The sequence below is a fragment of the Oryctolagus cuniculus genome, chromosome 3 (genome assembly GCF_051225735.1).
Source record: "Oryctolagus cuniculus isolate XC-2025 breed Fujian yellow rabbit chromosome 3, ASM5122573v1, whole genome shotgun sequence".
NCBI lineage: Eukaryota > Metazoa > Chordata > Mammalia > Lagomorpha > Leporidae > Oryctolagus > Oryctolagus cuniculus.
In genome coordinates, this window is record NC_142869.1 from 66936956 (window position 1) to 66955937 (window position 18982).

The window sequence follows — 18982 nt, forward strand, 5'->3', positions numbered from 1 at the left end:
GATGCCAGCGCCACAGGCGGAGGATTAACCAAGTGAGCCACGGCGCCGGCCCTGAACACAAACTTTAATGTTAAAAAGAATTGGAAATTTATATTCATTAAATAAAAGCTAAAAAAAATCAAAAAAAAAAGTTAAAAAGAAAGCCATTTTTCAGCCATTACTTGAGTATATTATGCATATGATACTGAAACTTGCCTTTCTCATTTAAGCTCTCCTGAATATCTTGCCATATCATTAGTGCCCATTTTTTTTTAAATAAATGGTTTATTTTGGTATAACACCAAATTTACAGAAAAGTTTCAGAATAATACTGAGAGCTTTCAGATACCTCTTATCCAGTTTCAGTTGTCACTTATTTTACTTTATTTTACTGTGGTACACTGGTCAAACCTAAGGAGTGAATGTTGTTCTACTACAGGTTGAGCATCTCTAATCTAAAAATTCAAAATTTGAACTGCTTCAAAATCTGAAGCAGAATTTTTGAGTGTTGGCATGACACCACATGTAGAAAATTCTGCACTTGACTTCATGTGATAGATTGTATTCAAAATGCAGGAGCATAAAATATTGTGTAGACTATTTTATTTTATTTTATTTTATTTTATTTTATTTTTGACAGGCAGAGTGGACAGTGAGAGAGAGAGACAGAGAGAAAGGTCTTCCTTTGCCGTTGGTTCACCCTCCAATGGCCGCCGCGGCCGGTGCGCTGCAGCCGGCGCACCGCGCTGATCCGATGGCAGGAGCCAGGTACTTATCCTGGTCTCCCATGGGGTGCAGGGCCCAAGCACTTGGGCCATCCTCCACTGCCTTCCTGGGCCACAGCAGAGAGCTGGACTGGAAGAGGGGCAACCGGGACTAGAACCTGGTGTGCTGGCGCCGCAAGGCAGAGGATTAGCCTAGTGAGCCGTGGCGCCGGCCTTGTGTAGACTTATGTTCAGGCTATTATATATGGTATGTGAGAAATATAAATGAATCTTGTGCTTAGATTCGAATCTTATCCCCAAGATATCTCATTATATTTACACAGATATTCCCAAATCTGGAAAGTATATAAAATACAAACCACAATCATTTCAAATAAGGGATATTTAACCTGTACTAACTAAAATCTAAACTCTTTGGATCTGATTTCCATTAACATCTCTTTACTGTTCCAAGTTCCACTCTAGCATACCACATTATATTTATTTTCATGTTCCTTGTGGTTATTTTCCAGTTTGGAGCCTGGCTGGAATTTTTCATTCTTTAGTTGCACAGAGTATAGTTCACTAGTTGAGACCAAGAGAGAAAGAAATGAGGTCAAGATCTGTGCCCTCATAAAGCCCCATTTCTTATTCTATTGGCATCTTAATCTGGAAGTCAAAGTTAAATTTCTTTTATTTATTTATTTATTTACTTACTTACTTACTTACTTGAGAGGCAGAGTTACAGACAGAGAGAGGGAGAGAGAGAGAGAGGTTTTCCATCCACTGGTTCACTTCCCAAATGGGCCCATCTAAAGCCAGGAACTTAGAGCGTCTTTTGTGTCTCTCATGCAGGTGTAGGCATCAAGCATTAGGGTCACTTTCTTCTGCTTTCCCAGGCCATCAGCAGGAAGCTGGATCAGAAGTAGAGCAGCCAGGACTTAAACCAGTACCCATATGGGATCCTGCATTGAAGGAAGATGCTTAACCTACTACGCCATAGTACCGGCCACCAAAATTGAATTTCTTATCTCTGAAGGCCTGAACATTTCTGATGTTATTAATGGGAGGAAGATACATTAAGTACCATTTATTGTATCCCATTTTGGGTTGGGACTGTGCTAATCATCTCATTTAATCATTAGAACGATCCTAAGAGGAAATACTACTATTGTCTACATTTTACAGAGGAGACTGAGACTTAGATTTTGAGTTGCTTAACATCATTCAACTTGTAAATGGTAGTATCCAGCTCAAAACAAAATTTTTTTTCTTTCTTTTTATCCTCTTGCTTGTACATCACAGTGCTGCTAGTTCCATGTCAATGAAAATAACCTAATTGTCATTGGATATGGTAGCTATTGGGTGTATTCACAGGTAACAGGAGAAAGAACATTAATGCTATATAATGCAATCGCATTTTCCATCTCAGATATTCCAATTCATTCATTCATTCTCTCTCTCTCTCAGATTTACTTATTTTATTTGAAAGAGTTACAGAGCAGGAGAGTCAGAGAGACTGATCTTCCATCCACTGGCTCACTCTCCAAGTGGCTGCAACGGACAGGGTTGGGCCAGGCTGAAGCCAGGAATCAGGAGTTTTATCCATGTCTCCCACTTGGGTGGCAGAGTTCCAAGGACTTGGGCCATATTCCACTGCTTTCCTGGGCATATTAGCAGAGAGCTGGATTGGAAGTGTAGCAGCTGAGACTCAAACTGGCACTGGAATGGGATGCTGGCACTGCAGACATTGTCTTTACCCACTACTTTACAGTGCTGGCCTCACAATTCTCTGTCCCAATCTCGATCTTGAACTCCTTTCATCCCTCGTTGTCTTTGCCCCTAGTGGTATCTGAAGAAATCTCTGAGAGATGGAAGGAATTCTTTTGGTCTCAATTTCATCCACCAGTGCATAGCTGATGGTTGGATTGTCAAGTTTGACTTTGTTGCTGGTCAGTTTGCTCTGATGCCAGTGGCCTGCTTTTTTGCTTTTTGCTAACGTGGAGTCTTAATATGCCAGTGTGTTACAGTTAGTAACAGTGAAGTAAACGTCTTATAATAATTTTTCTAGTAATAAGTTACAGGCAGATACAGAAATCATAATAGCAAAGATTGACTTTTTCTTATCTTGTTAAAGAAATGTTGGAGTTTTCTTTCATGGTGTCTTTAGAGGTTTGTGCACATGTGGAGCCATCTAAAAGTGAAGCTTTCTTTAACATTTTGCTGACTGAACCTGCACACGCGTACTTTGTAGAGTTAAATTTTGACAAACAGGAGATACCAGCATTTGTAGAAAAGTTTTAGTTTATCCCCTAGAGGGTAATTGGAGATGGAGGAGTAGACAGTATTCTTGTCACTATTAAGTGAACTCAGAATGTCTCACACATTGCAAGGCATCTTACAGACAAGACAGAAAGACATATAGCCCTACCCTGGAGAAACCTTTTTGTGAAAGTTGTTGACAACATGCTGAATTAGGGAGAGTGGCAACAGTGGAATTTTTTCATTTGAGAGAAATAAGAATTATGTTGCATCTGATAATTGACCACAGTAATAAATTTGTGCTATAGATGCCATGCTTTCACCCTCTTCAACATTTGCTTATACCTCACAGAAGTAGATGAACTGCTAACTTTTTGGTGGCTATCCTTTCAGAATTTAGATTTTTGTGTTGTGTGCACATCCATGTCTATATATACATACACCTAAAAATAAGACATCAACTTTAGCTTTCCTGTTTCTTCATTGTAGAAAGGTGATTATAATAGTTAGGTTGTTGATAGGATACAGAACCCTTAGAGTATTGCTTAGCACACAAGTACACATTCAGATATTATTTTATTTTAAATCACAAAGGATAACTTATTATGTTGTATTTTATTTTATAGTGTGTTTTTGCAAAAAACTGAATAGTTTCATGTACATATAGTACATATAAATCTTTTTTAAAAATTATTTTACTTATTTATATTTATTTGAGAGACATAGAAACAGAGAGCTCTCATCTGTGGGTTCATTCCCCCAAATATTTGCCAGCTGGGGCTGGCACTATGGCATAGCATGTAAAGCTGCTAGCACCAGCATCCCATATGGGTGCCAGTTAGAATCCTAGCTGTTCCACTTCTGATCCAGCTCCTTGCTGATGTGCCTGGGAAAGCAGCAGAGGATGGCTCAAGTACCTGGGCCCCTGTACCCATGTGGGGGACCTGGAGGAAGCTCCTGGCTCCTGGTTTCAGATCGGTCCAGCTCCAGCCATTGCAGCCATTTGGCAAGTGGACCAGTGGATTGAAGATCTCTGTCTTTCTCTCCCTCTCCCTCTCCCTCTCCCTCTCCCTCTTTCTTTCTGTAACTCTGCCTTTCAAATAAATATTTAACAACAACAAACAAACAAACAAACAAAAAAACACTTGCAACAATCAGGGCTGGGCCAAACCAAAACCAGGAGCTGGGAACTCAATCTGGGTCTCCAGTATAGCATATAAGGATATATAAGCAGCCATCTTTGCTGTCGCCCAGGGTACATATTAGCAGGGAACTGGAAATGAGAGTGAATCTAGGACTTGAACCCAGGCACTCTGACGTGGAATGTAGGGGTCCCAGTGGTGTCTTAAGTGCTAGCCAAATACTTACTCCCCCTTTTTCTTTTTAATGATTGTGTAGCATTCCATCATAGGACCGTACTGCAATATGTCAGTGATAGATATTTAGTTTGTTTCTAATGCTCAGTTCTTCAAGTATTTAACATCTTCTTGCTCTCCAAGTTCTTGATTTTGTTAAGAAAGCAGAAATAGAATTATCTGTCCCCTCTTCCATAATTCATTCACTCAGGGATATGATAGGAATAAAAGACAAAAGTCTGTGCTTTCAAAGTGCTTAAATTCTCAAGGCATAGATATATACTGAACAAATTGCTTAAGATACATTGTATATTAGATAGGAATGAATACAGAAGTGAAAAAGTAGGAAAGTGGGATAGTACAGTATTTCTGTGGGATTTGCAGTTTTAAAGACTATAAGGGTAGTACTCACTGAGAGATTGATATTTGAGTAAGAATTGATGTATGTACAGGAACAAAGCTTGTAAATATCTGTGAACAGGGGCAACAGCCATTGCTAGTGCTCTGGATCAGAGTAGGGTCCAGTATCTTTCAAGTCTGTCATCCTTCATCCACCTGCACCTTTCTTCTTCATAACAGGTAAAGGAATTGTCCCTGCCAAGGCCAACCCCTCCACTTGCACATTAAATCTGCTGCTCTTTCTGGCATATACGGCTGTGATCTTGCTGTTGTGCCTTTTCTGTATTATATTTTCTCTTTATTGATTTCTTCCCTTGAACATGGGAGCATTCTGTAATCTCACTCATCTTTTTAAAAAGAGGAAAACCAGACAAACCAAAGCAAAACTCTCCTTGGCCCTCATGCATACACCTCCCCCCTTCTTCTTTTCAATGAAACTTGTTTTTCTTTAAAAAAAAAAAAATTAAGATTGATTTTTTTCGAAAGGCAGCAGTTACAGAGAGAGGGAGACAAAAACTGAGAGATCTCCCATCCACTGGTTCACTCCCCGAATGGTTGCAATGGCTGAAGCTGAATTGATCCAAAACCGGGAGCCAGGAGCCAGCAGCTTCTTCCAGGTCTCCCATGTGGGTGCAGGGGCCCAAGCACTTGGGCCATCCTCCACTGCTTTCCCAGGCCATCAGCAGGAGCTGGATCAGAAGTGGAGCAGCCTGGGCTCAAGTAGGCACCCATATGGGATGCCAGCACTGCAGGCAATGGCTTTATCTGCTTCGCCACAGTGCCAGCCCCAGTTTTTGTTTATTTTTAAGGCTTTGGCATTTATCATGAATGCTTCTTAAAACAAATACTTTTATGACTTTTGATTTATATTTCTTCTCACATATTTAGGGTTAAGTGATATATGCTAAAATCCTAATGTAGCTTACCTTTTCATACTTAAATATTCTAGTAGGGCTAGTTAATCTAATAGAAAAGGATTTTCCCCAAGTTTTGTGTTCAGAAGGCAGTCAGCGGAGACTCAGAGTATCAGTGAAGCAGTATGACTGTCTTTAGCAAAAAAGTTTCAGCCATTATACTGCATCCTGCTGTCTTGTCTGAGGAATAACACATTTGCTAGAGGTGCTTTGCTTTAGATTGCTGCCCCAGTCAGAGGTCAAGTACTGTGGGAACTATGCTTTTACTATATTGGTTGAAGAAATAGATCAGTAAAACACTTCTGTATACACAACAAATCTGTACTCTGATTATATGTCTGCATTTGTGAGGCTGTCCTTAAAGTTGAATAGTCTGATTTTACTTACCTGTTCCCAGAATTTTGTAGTCAAGATGGAGATAAAACTATGATAAGAAAAAAAATGGCTGCATTTGTATTATAAGTGTCTTGGTGTTAGACTGAATGTAGGAGTGTTTTCCATGTAACTTAAATACAATATATATAACAAACTCTATTTTATGATGGTACCTTGGGTTTTTTTTTTTTATCTTCATTGAGAGAAATGTTTCTGCTAATGTTAATTAGCTAGTAGCTGCTGTTTTCAGTGTGCTTCAATTATAGTATGTTGCTTGATTATATGTTATAAAATAAACTTAAGGATACCCTAGACTGCTACTCTAAGAAGTTGTATGTTAACTTAATATTAGGAGCAGGTTTCTTATAAATTAGGTGGGAAAAGGGGAGATACAAATAAAAATATGAGCATATATCGGGATTTTTGATTTCATTATATTTTTCAATTAATCTGTCTATATTTCTGGTTCTTGTTTTTGTGAGTGGCAAGTGAAAAGTTAGTTACCAGCCTAGAACATGGAGTTTTCAATTGTAACCATCACTGCTATAGAATAATTGATAGTAAACATTTACTAAGTATCCATACTGTCGTATGTAAAACCTTAAAGTCTGAGTCAGTAAAATTTGTAGCATATCTGTCCTTATAAAAATAATAGGCAAATGAAAGTTTAAAGACAAATGATGAAGTTATTATAACTCAGAATTAGTTAATAAATGAGTCCGCTTTACATTGTAAGAGATATAGTTTCTTATTTTTTTAAAGATTTATTTATTTATTTGTAAGTCAGAGTTACACACACACACACAGAGAGAGAGAGAGAGAGAGAGAGAGAGAGAGAGAGAGAGAGGTCTTCCATCCACTGGTTCACTTCCCACTTGGCCGCAACGGCTGGAGCTGCGCTGATCCAAAGCAAGGGCCAGGAGATTCTTCCAGCTCTCCCACGCAGTTGCAGGGGCCCAAAGATTTAGGCCATCTTCTGCTTTCCCACGCCATAGCAGAGAGCTGGACCAGAAGTGGAGCAGCCGGGTCTCAAACCTGCGGCCATATGGGATGCTATCGCTTCAGGCCAGGTCCTTAACCTGCTGCACCACAGCACTGGCTACAAGAGGCATAGTTTTAAGAAGCTTATTATAGTACATTTTGTCACAACCAATAAATATGTCTATGAGCCTTTATATGTTTACCCCATATGAGTCTCTCTGTGTTTCTCAGATAGTTGAGAAAAAATATTTTGGGTTGCATAGTTGTTGATGTTGAGTTTTGAGGCCTGCACTGTGGCGCAGCAGCTTAGGCCGCAACCTGCAGTACAGGCTTCTCCACTTCGATCCAGCTCCCTATTAATGCCTGGAAAAGCAGCCGAAGATGACCTAAGTCCCTCATTCCTGCACCTATGTGGGAGACTAGAAGATTCTCTCTCTCTCACTAACTCTGCCTTTCAAATAAATAAATAAATCTTTAAAAACTGAAAGAGTTTTTAAGTATTCTTGTGTTAATCTAGGATTCCTAGAAGTGAGCCTTTACTCCAGCAAGGATATGTATTTGAATATGCAGCATAGAGACCTGAAGTTTGGAATGTCCAATAAACTAAACTCATATTTTGAAAGAATGTTCTGTATAACTATTTTGAGACTTTTCTGTCTCAGTGTATGTATGACATTATTAGGTAGTAATTTCTCACATTGTTGTCAAACTATAAAATTACACTTTTAGAATTTTAAGTAGTAGAGAATTTCATTAGTGTTTTTCTCATTCCTCTGGTTGTAAAATTAAAATGCTTCTGTGAGCATATACTTTTCTGTACATTATCTTTTTAACTTAAGCATTGTTCTCGGATTCACATTTACTTTTCTTTTATGTCTAAGATAGTTTTAAACTTTCTGTTCAAGAAAATATAAATTCTGAATATTGACCTGGCTTTCTGCACTTTCACTTTTCTTGGGCCTTAGAAAATTAATATCAATTAAAACAGGAAGGTAGATCCTAAAAAAAAAATCTACAAAAAAATTGATGACTTTTCCCCAGTTCAACTAATTCTCCAATACTTTCATATATATATTAATATTTTATTCATTTATTTGAGAGGCAGAGTTGCATACAGAGAGGGAGAGTCAGAAAGATCTTCTATCCATTGATTCACTCCCTAAATGGCTACAATGGCTGGTGCTGGGCCCATCTGAAGCGAGGAGCCAGGAACTTCTTCTGGGTCTCGCACATGGGTGTAGGGTCCCAAGTGCTTTGGCCATCTTTTGCTTTCCCAGGCCATAGCAGAGAGCTGGATCAGAAGAGAACAGTGGGACCTGAGCTGGCATCCATGGGATGCTGATGCTGCAGGCTGAAGCTTAGCCTACTATTCTACAGCGCCAGCCTCCAATGATTTCAAATATATTAAGCTTCAGTTACATCGCTCAGACCATAAACCAGCCCAATTCAGAATAGGACAGTAGCTGCCATAATGATGTTATGGCAACTTTCTTGCTGTGTTCATTCCTTTCTGGTGGATGTGGAGCTTTTGAAAACAAGAGAGAATACTACTTAGAGGCAAAATTTAATGTTGGTCTCATTGAAATAATTGTTAAGTTTACTTAGTCATCCTTTCAAAACTGGTACTTAATTTTCAAAAGTCAGGAGTTTATTTGGTTTGCATAAGTTTTTGGGAACCAGTCTGCAACGTGAAATAATTTTGTTATCTTCTCTCATTTTATGATTAGATATTTATGCCACATGTAAAGTTTAGGTTAAAGATACTAAACAGAGAATAGTGTATATATATATAAACATATATTTATTTGATTTGAAAATTAAATATATTAGTTTGTAGGCCCATGTAGAGATGAGTTAGCTGATGCATTTTTTGCAGAAAGTAGTAACAGTTTTATCATATGAAATGTATGTATGTCTGTGACTCAAGTGTTTCTCTTAAAGTGTATTGAAATTTTCTTTGCTTATGAAATCATTAAATTTAAATTTTATTTTTCCAAGTCATTGAGGTGTTAAAACTGATGTTTATAGCATTGCTTTGTGGAAGAAGGTAGGTTCATAAACTCAAATTGTTTTGCTTTATCAGCATTTTTTTTATGTAATTCTTAAAATTAATTTAGTTTTTTATAGGGAACTGTGTTTTGATTTAGTTAGCACTTAAGGAATGTGTTTTGTTAATTTTTGCATGTTCTTCTAATGCCAGTAAGCATCTATAATAAATATTTAAATAAATGCCTATATTTGGTTAGAACCTATAATACATTCTGAAACTTATTTAATGAAATTATTACATACAGTTGAACCTTGGATAAATAATGACTTGTTAACTTCAGTATCAGTTTGATATATACAGCTTTTTTATGTGGTTCTAGCAGATGTTTTTAAAATAGGAGGGTTAGTATGTTTCAGATCATTGGAGAATTAGTTGAGCCAGCAATAAGTCATCAACTTTTGTAATTTTTTTTGGATCTATCTTCTGTTTTAATTGGTATTAGTTTCTTGAGGAATAAATACAAACTTTCTGATCAGTCACTTTCAGTGTGCCTGAAAAAAAAATGTAAGCAATCCAGGGTACTTGATTTTATTAAATTGACTGACTTCAAAAGTTCATTGCCATTTGCTTATAGTTTCTGGCTTTTGTGGCAGAGAATAGCAGTGCTTTAAAATTGGGTTTATGCTAACTTTAAAAAAACATATCTGTTCCAAGCAGTCCAAGAAGTGCAGAGATCCATGTCAATATTCAGAATTCATATTTTCCTTGAACAGAAGGTTGTGATAAAATGGTACATGGTGTGTTTTCATTGCCTGTTGAAAGACTTTCATGCAGTTAAAATAAGCATTTTGATGGTGGTTGAATTAAGAGTTTTTGTCAGTCTCTTCTCATCATGGATGATTAGACTAAAACGTCTGCTTGTCTTGACTTGAGATCACCACAGCTTCAGATAACATGCTTTGTGATTGAAGGTCGAAATATTTTGAATTCTAATAGGCTGCCAGATGAATTGCTTGAAATAGACTGTAAAATTTCAAGGCTTCTTTTTCCATCTGCTGTGAAAAGAACCATTGGGAATGGTTGAGCTTGATGATCATAGAATTACTGGATGGTGATTCTAAAACCCTCAAAGGGAAGTTGCTATGGAGATCTAGTTCCAAACTGTGAAATGATTCACCTTTGAAAGGCTGCAGGGTCTGAGAAGCTGAACACATCATTGTTCAGGTGGTCATTGGTTAGGAAATTGCTGGTGCCTGTGTAATCAGCACTCCTGTGGTAGTTAACGATCTAAAAAGGTTTGTTCTGAATGATGTGGGACAACAGCAATGTGCATAAGATGGCTTCTCTCAATCATGGTTTGCTCAGTCTGATGCTTGTAAAAATACAGCAAACTAAATTGCACAGAAATGAACTACTTTATTGAAGAAATCTTTTGAAAACAAAATTTTGCATTGATGAGTTTGACACCTAAAATAAAATGGTTCCTTTTGAAAGTAAAGTTTTTGCAGACATGTACTTTATTTTCTTTGTTTTAATCCATTCCTCCCATCCCACCTCCAGACACACATACAGTTTAGCGATAAGAAGCTCTTTCTCTCTGTAGGTCCAAGCCACAGAGAAATGTTCAGCTTTAAATATCCTAAGTACTATGTCAAGACTCTTCTTGCACAATCACAGGATCACCTAAGAAGTTTAGAAATGCCCCCAAACCATTGAGAGTGAGTCTCCTCTATAGTAAATTGTTTCCCACAAGTTTTTCATTACACATATTTGTGACAACATATATTTTAAATGGATACATATTCAAACTTTTCTGTTTTTATTAAATTTAAAAAGTTAATTTTTACTTTTACTTCTAGAAACCTGAGACCATAATAATTTTTTAAAGATTTATTTATTTGAAAGAGCTACAGAGAAGAGGCAGACACATACACACACACACACACAGAGAGGGAGGGAAGGAGAATCTTCCATCCACTGATTCAATCCCCAAATGACCATAAATACCTGGGCTGGGCCAGGCTGAAGTCAGGAATTTTGGAACTTTATCTTGGTCACCCACATGGGTGCAGGAGCCCAAGGACCTCAGCCATTTTCCTCTGCTTTCCTGAGTGCATTCACAGGAAACTGGATGGGAAGTGGAGCAGCTGGGACTTGAGCCTGTGCCCACATGGGATGCCATAGCACCAGCTTCTAGAATAATTTTTGAGATTGATTTACAGATTGGCATTGTGGCACAACAGGTTAAGCTGCCAGCATCCCATATGGGTGCCCATTTGAGGTTTGCCTGCTCTGCTCCCATGTGGAGTACAGGGACTCAAGCCCTCAGGCCATCTGCCGCTGCTTTCCCAGGTGCATCAGCAGGGCGCTGGATCAGAAGTGGAGCAACCGGGACTCAAAATTGCTACCTATATGGGATGCCAGAGTTGCAGATAGCTGCTTAACCTGCTGCACCACAACACAGGCCCCAGAGTTATGTATATCAAGTTTTGCTCCATATGGTGTGTTCTCCAAACATTAAGATATAATATACATATAACAAAATCATGCACTCTTAGTATATAGTTTGGTACATTCTGTTTATTGTATATAGTAGTCACTACCACAATTAAAATACACAGTGTTAGGTGGGTGTTTAACCTAGTGGTTAAGGCATTTCAGAGTGCCTGGGTTTGATGCCTCTCTCTGGCTCTTACCTCTAGCTTCCTGCTAAAGAGGAACCTGGGAGGCAGTGGTGATGGCTCAAATAACTGGGTTCTTGCCACACACATGGGAGACTTGCATTGAGTTCCCAACTTTTGTGAGCACTTTGAGGAGTGAAACATAGATGGAAGCTCTCTTTTTGTCTCTCAAATCAATAAAAAATTGACCTCCCCAAAAGGAAAAGAAGAAACCAGAATGCCCAATGGTTTCATCATCTAAAATGTTTTCCCATATCCTGGTAGAGTGGATCTTATCCCCCAGCCCTTACCCTCAAGGAACCACTGATGAGCTTTCTATCATCTTGGTTTTATCATTGTGAGAGCTTCATATAGTGTATAGCCTTTTGTGTTTGATTTTTTCAAAAAAATCTGACATACTGTTTTTGAGATTCATCAGTACGGTATACATAAATATTTGTTTCTGCTTATTGTTATGTAGCTTTTAATAGAATAACTTTCATAGTTTCTTTATCCATTCATTAGTTGATGGACATTTCAATTATATCCAAGTTTTATTATGAATATTTATGTACAAGTGTTTGTGTAGACATTATTTCTTTTGGGTAAAAATCTAGAAGTAGGATTGCTGAAGGGTGTATTTAGCTGTATAAGCAACTGCTATCCCATTTTCTAAAGTGACTGTAACATTTTGATTTTTCTTTTTGAAGATTTTATTTTTTTATTTGAAAGTCAGAGTTACACAGAGAGAGGAGAGGCAGAGAGAGAGAGAGAGAGAGAGAGAGAGAGAGAGAGGTCTTCCATTAGAGTTACACACAGAGAGAAGGAGAGGCAGAGAGAGAGAGAGGTCTTCCATCTGCTGGTTCACTCTCAAATTGGCTTGGGACAGCTGGAGCTGTGCTGATCCGAAGCCAGGAGCCAGGAGCTTCTTCTGGGTCTCCCACGTGGGCTTTCCCAGGCCATAGCAGAGAGCTGGATCAGAAGAGGAGCAGCCAGGACTCAAACCAGCGCCCATATGGGATGCCAGCGCTGCAGGCAGCGGCTTTACCCGCTAAGCCACAGCACTGGCCCCAACATTTTGATTTCTTATCAGCAAAGAAGAGTTCCAGTTCCTCCATGAACTCTTTATCTCTTGACATTATCAGTAGTTTAAATTTCAGACATTTTAGTGAATATTTCATTATGACTTTAGTTTTTATTTTCCAAGTGATTAGTGATAAGCATCTTTTCATGTGCTGCTTACATTTGATGAAGTATCAGTATAAATCTTTTGCCAGTTTTTAACTGGGAGATTGTAATATTCTGAGCCAGAAGAGTCCTTTTTATTGTGTGGATACAAATACTTTTGCAAATACATGTTTTATCAAATTTTCTCCTACTCAGTGGCTTGTCTTTTTGTTTTCTTTAATATGCTTTTCACTAGGATATTAATTTTATCAATTTCCCCCCAATGATTTGTACTTTTTGTGTCCTTTAAAAGAAATCTACCCAATCCAGTGTCCCAGAGATTTTCTTTTATTAATAATAATTTTAGCCCTTACACTCATTTCTAGTTAATTTTACACATAGCATGAGGTAGGGAGTTGAAGTTAATTTTCTTCCATACATTTAACTAGTTGTGCCAGAATCATTTGTTAGAATGGATATCTTTTCTCTCACTGAACGCATTTGGCACCTTGTCAAAAATCAGTTAACTAATCTGGGGGATCAAATGTGGGTCTATTCTGTTCCATTAGTCTTGGTTTATTCTTCTGCCAATACCACACTGTCTTGGTTATTTAACTTTATAGTAAGTCTTGAAATCAGGAATTATAGATTTTCTGACTGTTCTTTTTCAAATTTGTTTTAGCTTTTCTAGCTCTTTCATATGTTTGAGAAATTTTATTCAGCTTATCATTTTCTTGTAAAAATATCCACTGGAATTTCACTGACTTTTGACTATATGTATTGAAACTGCCTGTGGAGAGTACCAATTCATGAATATGATAAATTTATTTAGGTCTTTTCTCAGTAATATTTTTAGGTTACAGAATACAAGTCTTTACATGCATACACACAGAGACATAAAGAGATCTTTTATGTGTTGGTTCACTCTCCCAAAAGCCCACAGTGGCCAGGGCTGGGCCATACTGAAACCGGGAGCCTGTACCCCAATCTAGGTCTACTTGAACGTTACCTGCTGCTTCATAGCAGCAAGAAGCTGGATTGGAAGCAGAGGCAGGACTCAAACCCAGGCACTCTCATAAGGGATGTGGGCATCCCATGTTATGACCTACCTGTTGTATTAAATACTTGCATCTTGATTACTAATGTAATCCCTTTATAGAAATGAATCATCATCTGTATGGTTTCAGTTTTTTTAAATTTATTGAGGATCAAGTAGTTGGATCTTAGCTACACATGTGGGAGACCAAGATTGTCTTCCCAATTCTTGGCTTTATCCTGGCTTAGCTGTGGCTGTTGCAGATATTTGGGGAGTGAACCAGACAATCCTGTCTCTTCCTCTTTCTCCCCTCTCTTTCAAAGAAAATGAAAATAAATAAAATTCAATTTATTGAGATTTGATATTTGGTTCAGTATGTAGTCTAAACCCTAAGAACTGTGTACTCATGAAAAGAAAGTTTTCTTTTTATTGGATGTAATGTTAATATTAAGTCAAGATGATTGGTAATGGGGTGGGCATTTGGCATAGCAGTTAAGCCACCTCCTGGGACACTTGTATCCTATATTAAAGTACCTAAATTCAGGTCTCCACTCCTTCCTTGTTTAAATTTAATGCTAATGCATATCCTGGGAGGCAGCAAGTAGTTGGGTCTCTGCCACCTATACCATATGGAGACCTGCACAGCATTCCCAGCTCCTGGTTTTGCCTGACCCAGCCCTGATTGTTGTGCGCATTTGGGAGAATGAATCAGCCAATAGGAGATCTCTATTCGTCCCTCTGTCAATCTCTCTCTGCCTTTCCAGTAAGTAAATAGAATGATTGGTAACATTTTTGAATCTTGTTTGGATCTTTTTGTCTTTACTGATTATTTTTTGTTGTCGTTCCAACAACTTAATTCAGAGAAGGGTATAAGATTTCTACTTCTGGTTTTGGAGGGATCCATTTCATTTTTAATTCTGTGAGTTTTGGCTTCCTATATTGTGAAGCTGTTATAAGGCACATATACATTATATGCATATCGTGCCTTCTGAGTGAATTTTTACAGTAGTTTCTCCTTATACCAGGGGGATGTTCCAAGACCTCTAGGAAGTACCTGAAACTACAGATAATACATTGTATATTTGCTATGTTTTTTCCTATTAAGTCAAGAGCTTTCACCTTTTCATTTAAAGAAGGTATATTAGGTCTCTGGCATATCTGAATTGCCAGCATCATTGTTGTAGTGCTTTGGGGCCAGTATTAAGTAAAATAAACATTACCTGAACACAAATACTGTGATTGTTCAACAGTTGATCTGACAACCTAGATGGCTAGGAGGTGACTAAGAGCAGCTAGCGTATACAGTGTGGCTATTGTAAGACAGAGGGGATGGTTCACGACCAAGGAAGGACAGCATGAGTCAGCACAAAATTTTATCATACTACTCAGAAAGGTGTGCGATTTAAAACCTAGGAACTGTTAGCCGGCACCGTGGCTCAATAGGCTAATCCTCCACCTTGTGGCGCCGGCACACCGGGTTCTAGTCCCGGTCAGGGCACCGGATTCTGTCCCGGTTGCCCCTCTTCCAGGCCAGCTCTCTGCTATGGCCAGGGAGTGCAGTGGAGGATGGCCCAGGTGCTTGGGCCCTGCACCCCATGGGAGACCAGGAAAAGCACCTGGATCCTGGCTCCTGCCATCGGATCAGTGCGGTGCGCCGGCTGCAGCGGCGGCCATTGGAGGGTGAACCAACGGCAAAGGAAGACCTTTCTCTCTCTGTCTCTCTCTCTCACTGTCCACTCTGCCTGTCAAAAATTAAAAAAGAAAAAAAAAAAACCCTAGGAACTGTTAATTTTTGAAATTTTCTATTTAGTATATTTTCTGGTTCTAATTGACTGAGAATGAAACCATGGAAAGTTAAGTCATGGATAAAGAGGGACTACTGTATTTTTTTCTTATTATAAAATCTCTATCTCTACTGATACTTTTATTTTGAAAACAGTTTTATATGTTGTTAATGTAGCTATTAAAGTATATTTATATATTTCTATGTATTAATGTAGCTATTTTATATCTATATGCTTATTATTTTCCATCCATTTACTTTCTTTTTTTTTTTTTTTTGACAGGCAGAGTGGACAGTGAGAGAGAGAGACAGAGAGAAAGGTCTTCCTTTGCCGTTGGTTCACCCTCCAATGGCCGCCGCGGCTGGCGCGCTGTGGCCGGTGCACCGCGCTGATCCGATGGCAGGAGCCAGGTGCTTCTCCTGGTCTCCCATGGGGTGCAGGGCCCAAGCACTTGGGCCATCCTCCACTGCACTCCCGGGCCATAGCAGAGAGCTGGCCTGGAAGAGGGGCAACCGGGACAGAATCCGGCACCCCGACCGGTACTAGAACCCGGTGTGCCGGGGCTGCAAGGCGGAGGATTAGCCTATTGAGCCGCAGCGCCGGCCCATCCATTTACTTTCAGTTTATCCATGTCTTTATATTTAAAGTACAATTCTAATACATAGCAGAGGATGGTGCTCTATTTTATCATGAATTCTGTCAATACCTTTTAAGCTACTTAGTCTATTATCTGAAAGATTTATTGATAGACTTGGATTTGTGTTTGTGTGCTCTTTCTTACTGCTACTCTTCCTTTGTCTTCCTGTGCATTTTTTTTATTATCTCATTGTTGCTTCAAATTTTATATTAATAGTCACTTTGCTACACAGACTGACAAAGAGGGATCTTTCAGACAATGGTTCACTCTCCAAATGGAGGCATGCTGAAACCAGGAACCACGAACTCTTTCCAGGTTTGAAGTACTTGAGCTATCATCCATTGTGCTCCCAGACGCATTAGCAGTGAGCTGGGTTGGAAGTGGAGTAGCTACAACTTGAACTGGCACTCTAAGTGGGATGCAGGTATCCCAAGCAATGTTTTACCCTGCTGTGCCACAATACCTGTCCTGTACTTTTTACCTCTAATGTTTGAGTTATACTTCTGCTATTCTGTTCAGCCATTGGATGTGACTCAGCATGTACTTCTTTTGTAAACATTTTTTATTTATTTGAAAGGTGCACACAGAGAGAGGGATCTTTATTCACTGATTCATTCCCCAAATGCCTGCATCAGCTGAGGGTGGACCAGGCCAAAACCAGGAGTGTAGAACTTGGCCCAGGTCTCCTACATTATTGGCAGGGACTCAAGTGTCTGGGCCATTGCCTGCTGCCTCCCAGGGTGCACATTAACAGGAAACTGGAATCTGAAGCAGGGCCAGGATTTGAATCTAGGCACTCCAAGTTATGTCTTAACTGCTGTGCCAAATGCCTGCCCCATAGTTTTTTTTTAAATAAAACAATTTATGGCAAGTTTTATTATAGAAAAAACCTGCATGTTTTTTCTTTTACCAATCTATTCTGGAATGCTGCTAATGACATCATAATTACCTGGATCAATGATAGCCAGTGGGCATACTCCAGGGTTTCCTTTATGCTGTGCCCAATTCAATATTACCACCACTGTAATAACAGAAACCAGTTTTGATCACCATGGTATAGTACTCTGTTTCTGATTTCCTCAGAGCTGAGTAGTTGTTGGCAAGGATGACCCATTTTGCTTTACCTCATCTGATCAACTTCAGATTCTGCTTGTACCCCGGCACGTGTTTTCCACTTTTCATAACAAGTTGGAGCCTAAAGTTGATCAACTGCAGTGACTTTTTCATCTTCTATGCAGCTACCATCTTCATGTCTTAGGTACTACATGGCCCCTAAGCAAGAACAGCTGCCTGCCTTTTGTAGTAATTTTTAGTTTACCCTCCTTGGTGGTCATTGAACTCCAATCTATAAATTTCCATTTTCAATAAGTTGGGTAAATTTTTATTCATTAATTCTTTAAATATGTTTTTTCTTCATCTCTTTTCCTTCTGCTTCTACGACCCCAATTACATGCATGTTGGATCATTTCTTATTAGCTAATAGGTCCCTGAGGCTGTTTTTGTTCAGTCTTATTTCTTTGTGCTGTTTGGACTACACAGTTTGTATTAACTTAGCTTTGTACTCTTTCCTTACTTACCTCAGTTTGGCTGTTATGTCCATATAGTCCCCTCCCCCCCTTTAAAGATAGGTATTTATCATTCTAAATCCATTCCTTTCCCCCCTCCCTCCCTCTGTACTTGCCTGTCACTATTTCTATTTCTCTTCTGGAGAAGCCTGTCTGTTTGCTAATGATGTGTATTATTTACTTTTATTTATTGGAAGTAGTTTTATAGGCACCTTAACATTTTTCTCAGCTATTTTAATATCTTGGTTATCCTCAAGCACAGCTTTACCTATTTTATTTCTGTTAGCAATATGCTCAATTTTATCTTTAGTAATTGTAGATTGTAAGTTGTAGTGATTTTGAATTCCCTTGTTTTTCCCTGAGAAGTGGTATTTGTTTTGCATTAGTAGGCATTTGAACTTGAACTGCAGTCTGTTTCTTACATGGTAACTCTAGTCTCAATTAAGGTATTTGCCTTTAGCTGGTCTGCTGTGAATCCGCTCTTCCTGTGCATGGTTCTGGTGTTGGTCGAAGTGGTATATATACAGATTTGTGGGATTCTTCCTATTTTTTTTTTCCCCTTTCCTTTCACTCTTTCATCATCATAGTTCTCTGACTTTAGTTTTCTGATTCTTCAGGCCAGAAAGACTATGGTTTGTCTGCTTCCTGAGCTGTCCTGCCAACACCTGGCCTGGAGCTGAAAAGCTTGAAAAGCAGAATTCACTTCATGTGTAATTCCCCTCCTTTGAGCATGTACTTGCAATCAGTCTGATTTCCTTTGCTCCCCAGTGCATTTAGTAGCTCCCTTTTATATCCTACCCATGCTTCATAGTGCTTTTTCCCTCCCAGGGTAGGGACTAGTAGTTTTCTAGTGATATTTTACTATGCCATTATTGAAAATGGAACTCTTTGGGTAGAATTTAGGCTACCTAATAACTCAATGGCAAAACAAAGCTGCAATATAATTTTTCCTATCACAATCATATTCTAGTATTTTACTTACTATGTAATGGCATGCATGCATTATTAAAGCAGTGAGTTTTAAATCTTAGGAAAAATGTATTTGAGATTTATAGTTAAGTTTAACTTATTACCAAAATATAATTTATACTGATTGTTGTAGTATTTTTCAGTATTAATGTGTTACTATCCTATCTCAATTATTATATAATAAATTTTGTTGAATGAATAATTG

The 18982-nt window shown here is 38.6% G+C and overlaps 1 protein-coding gene and 1 pseudogene across 4 annotated transcripts in view; one reads left to right on the top strand and one right to left on the bottom strand.

Annotated features, from left to right (window-relative positions):
- The window catches only part of OLA1 (Obg like ATPase 1), a 184608-nt gene that overhangs the window by 63916 nt on the left and 101710 nt on the right, over positions 1-18982 (top strand). The window lies entirely within an intron of this gene.
- On the bottom strand, positions 17003-17591 carry LOC108176906 (large ribosomal subunit protein eL30 pseudogene; annotated as a pseudogene).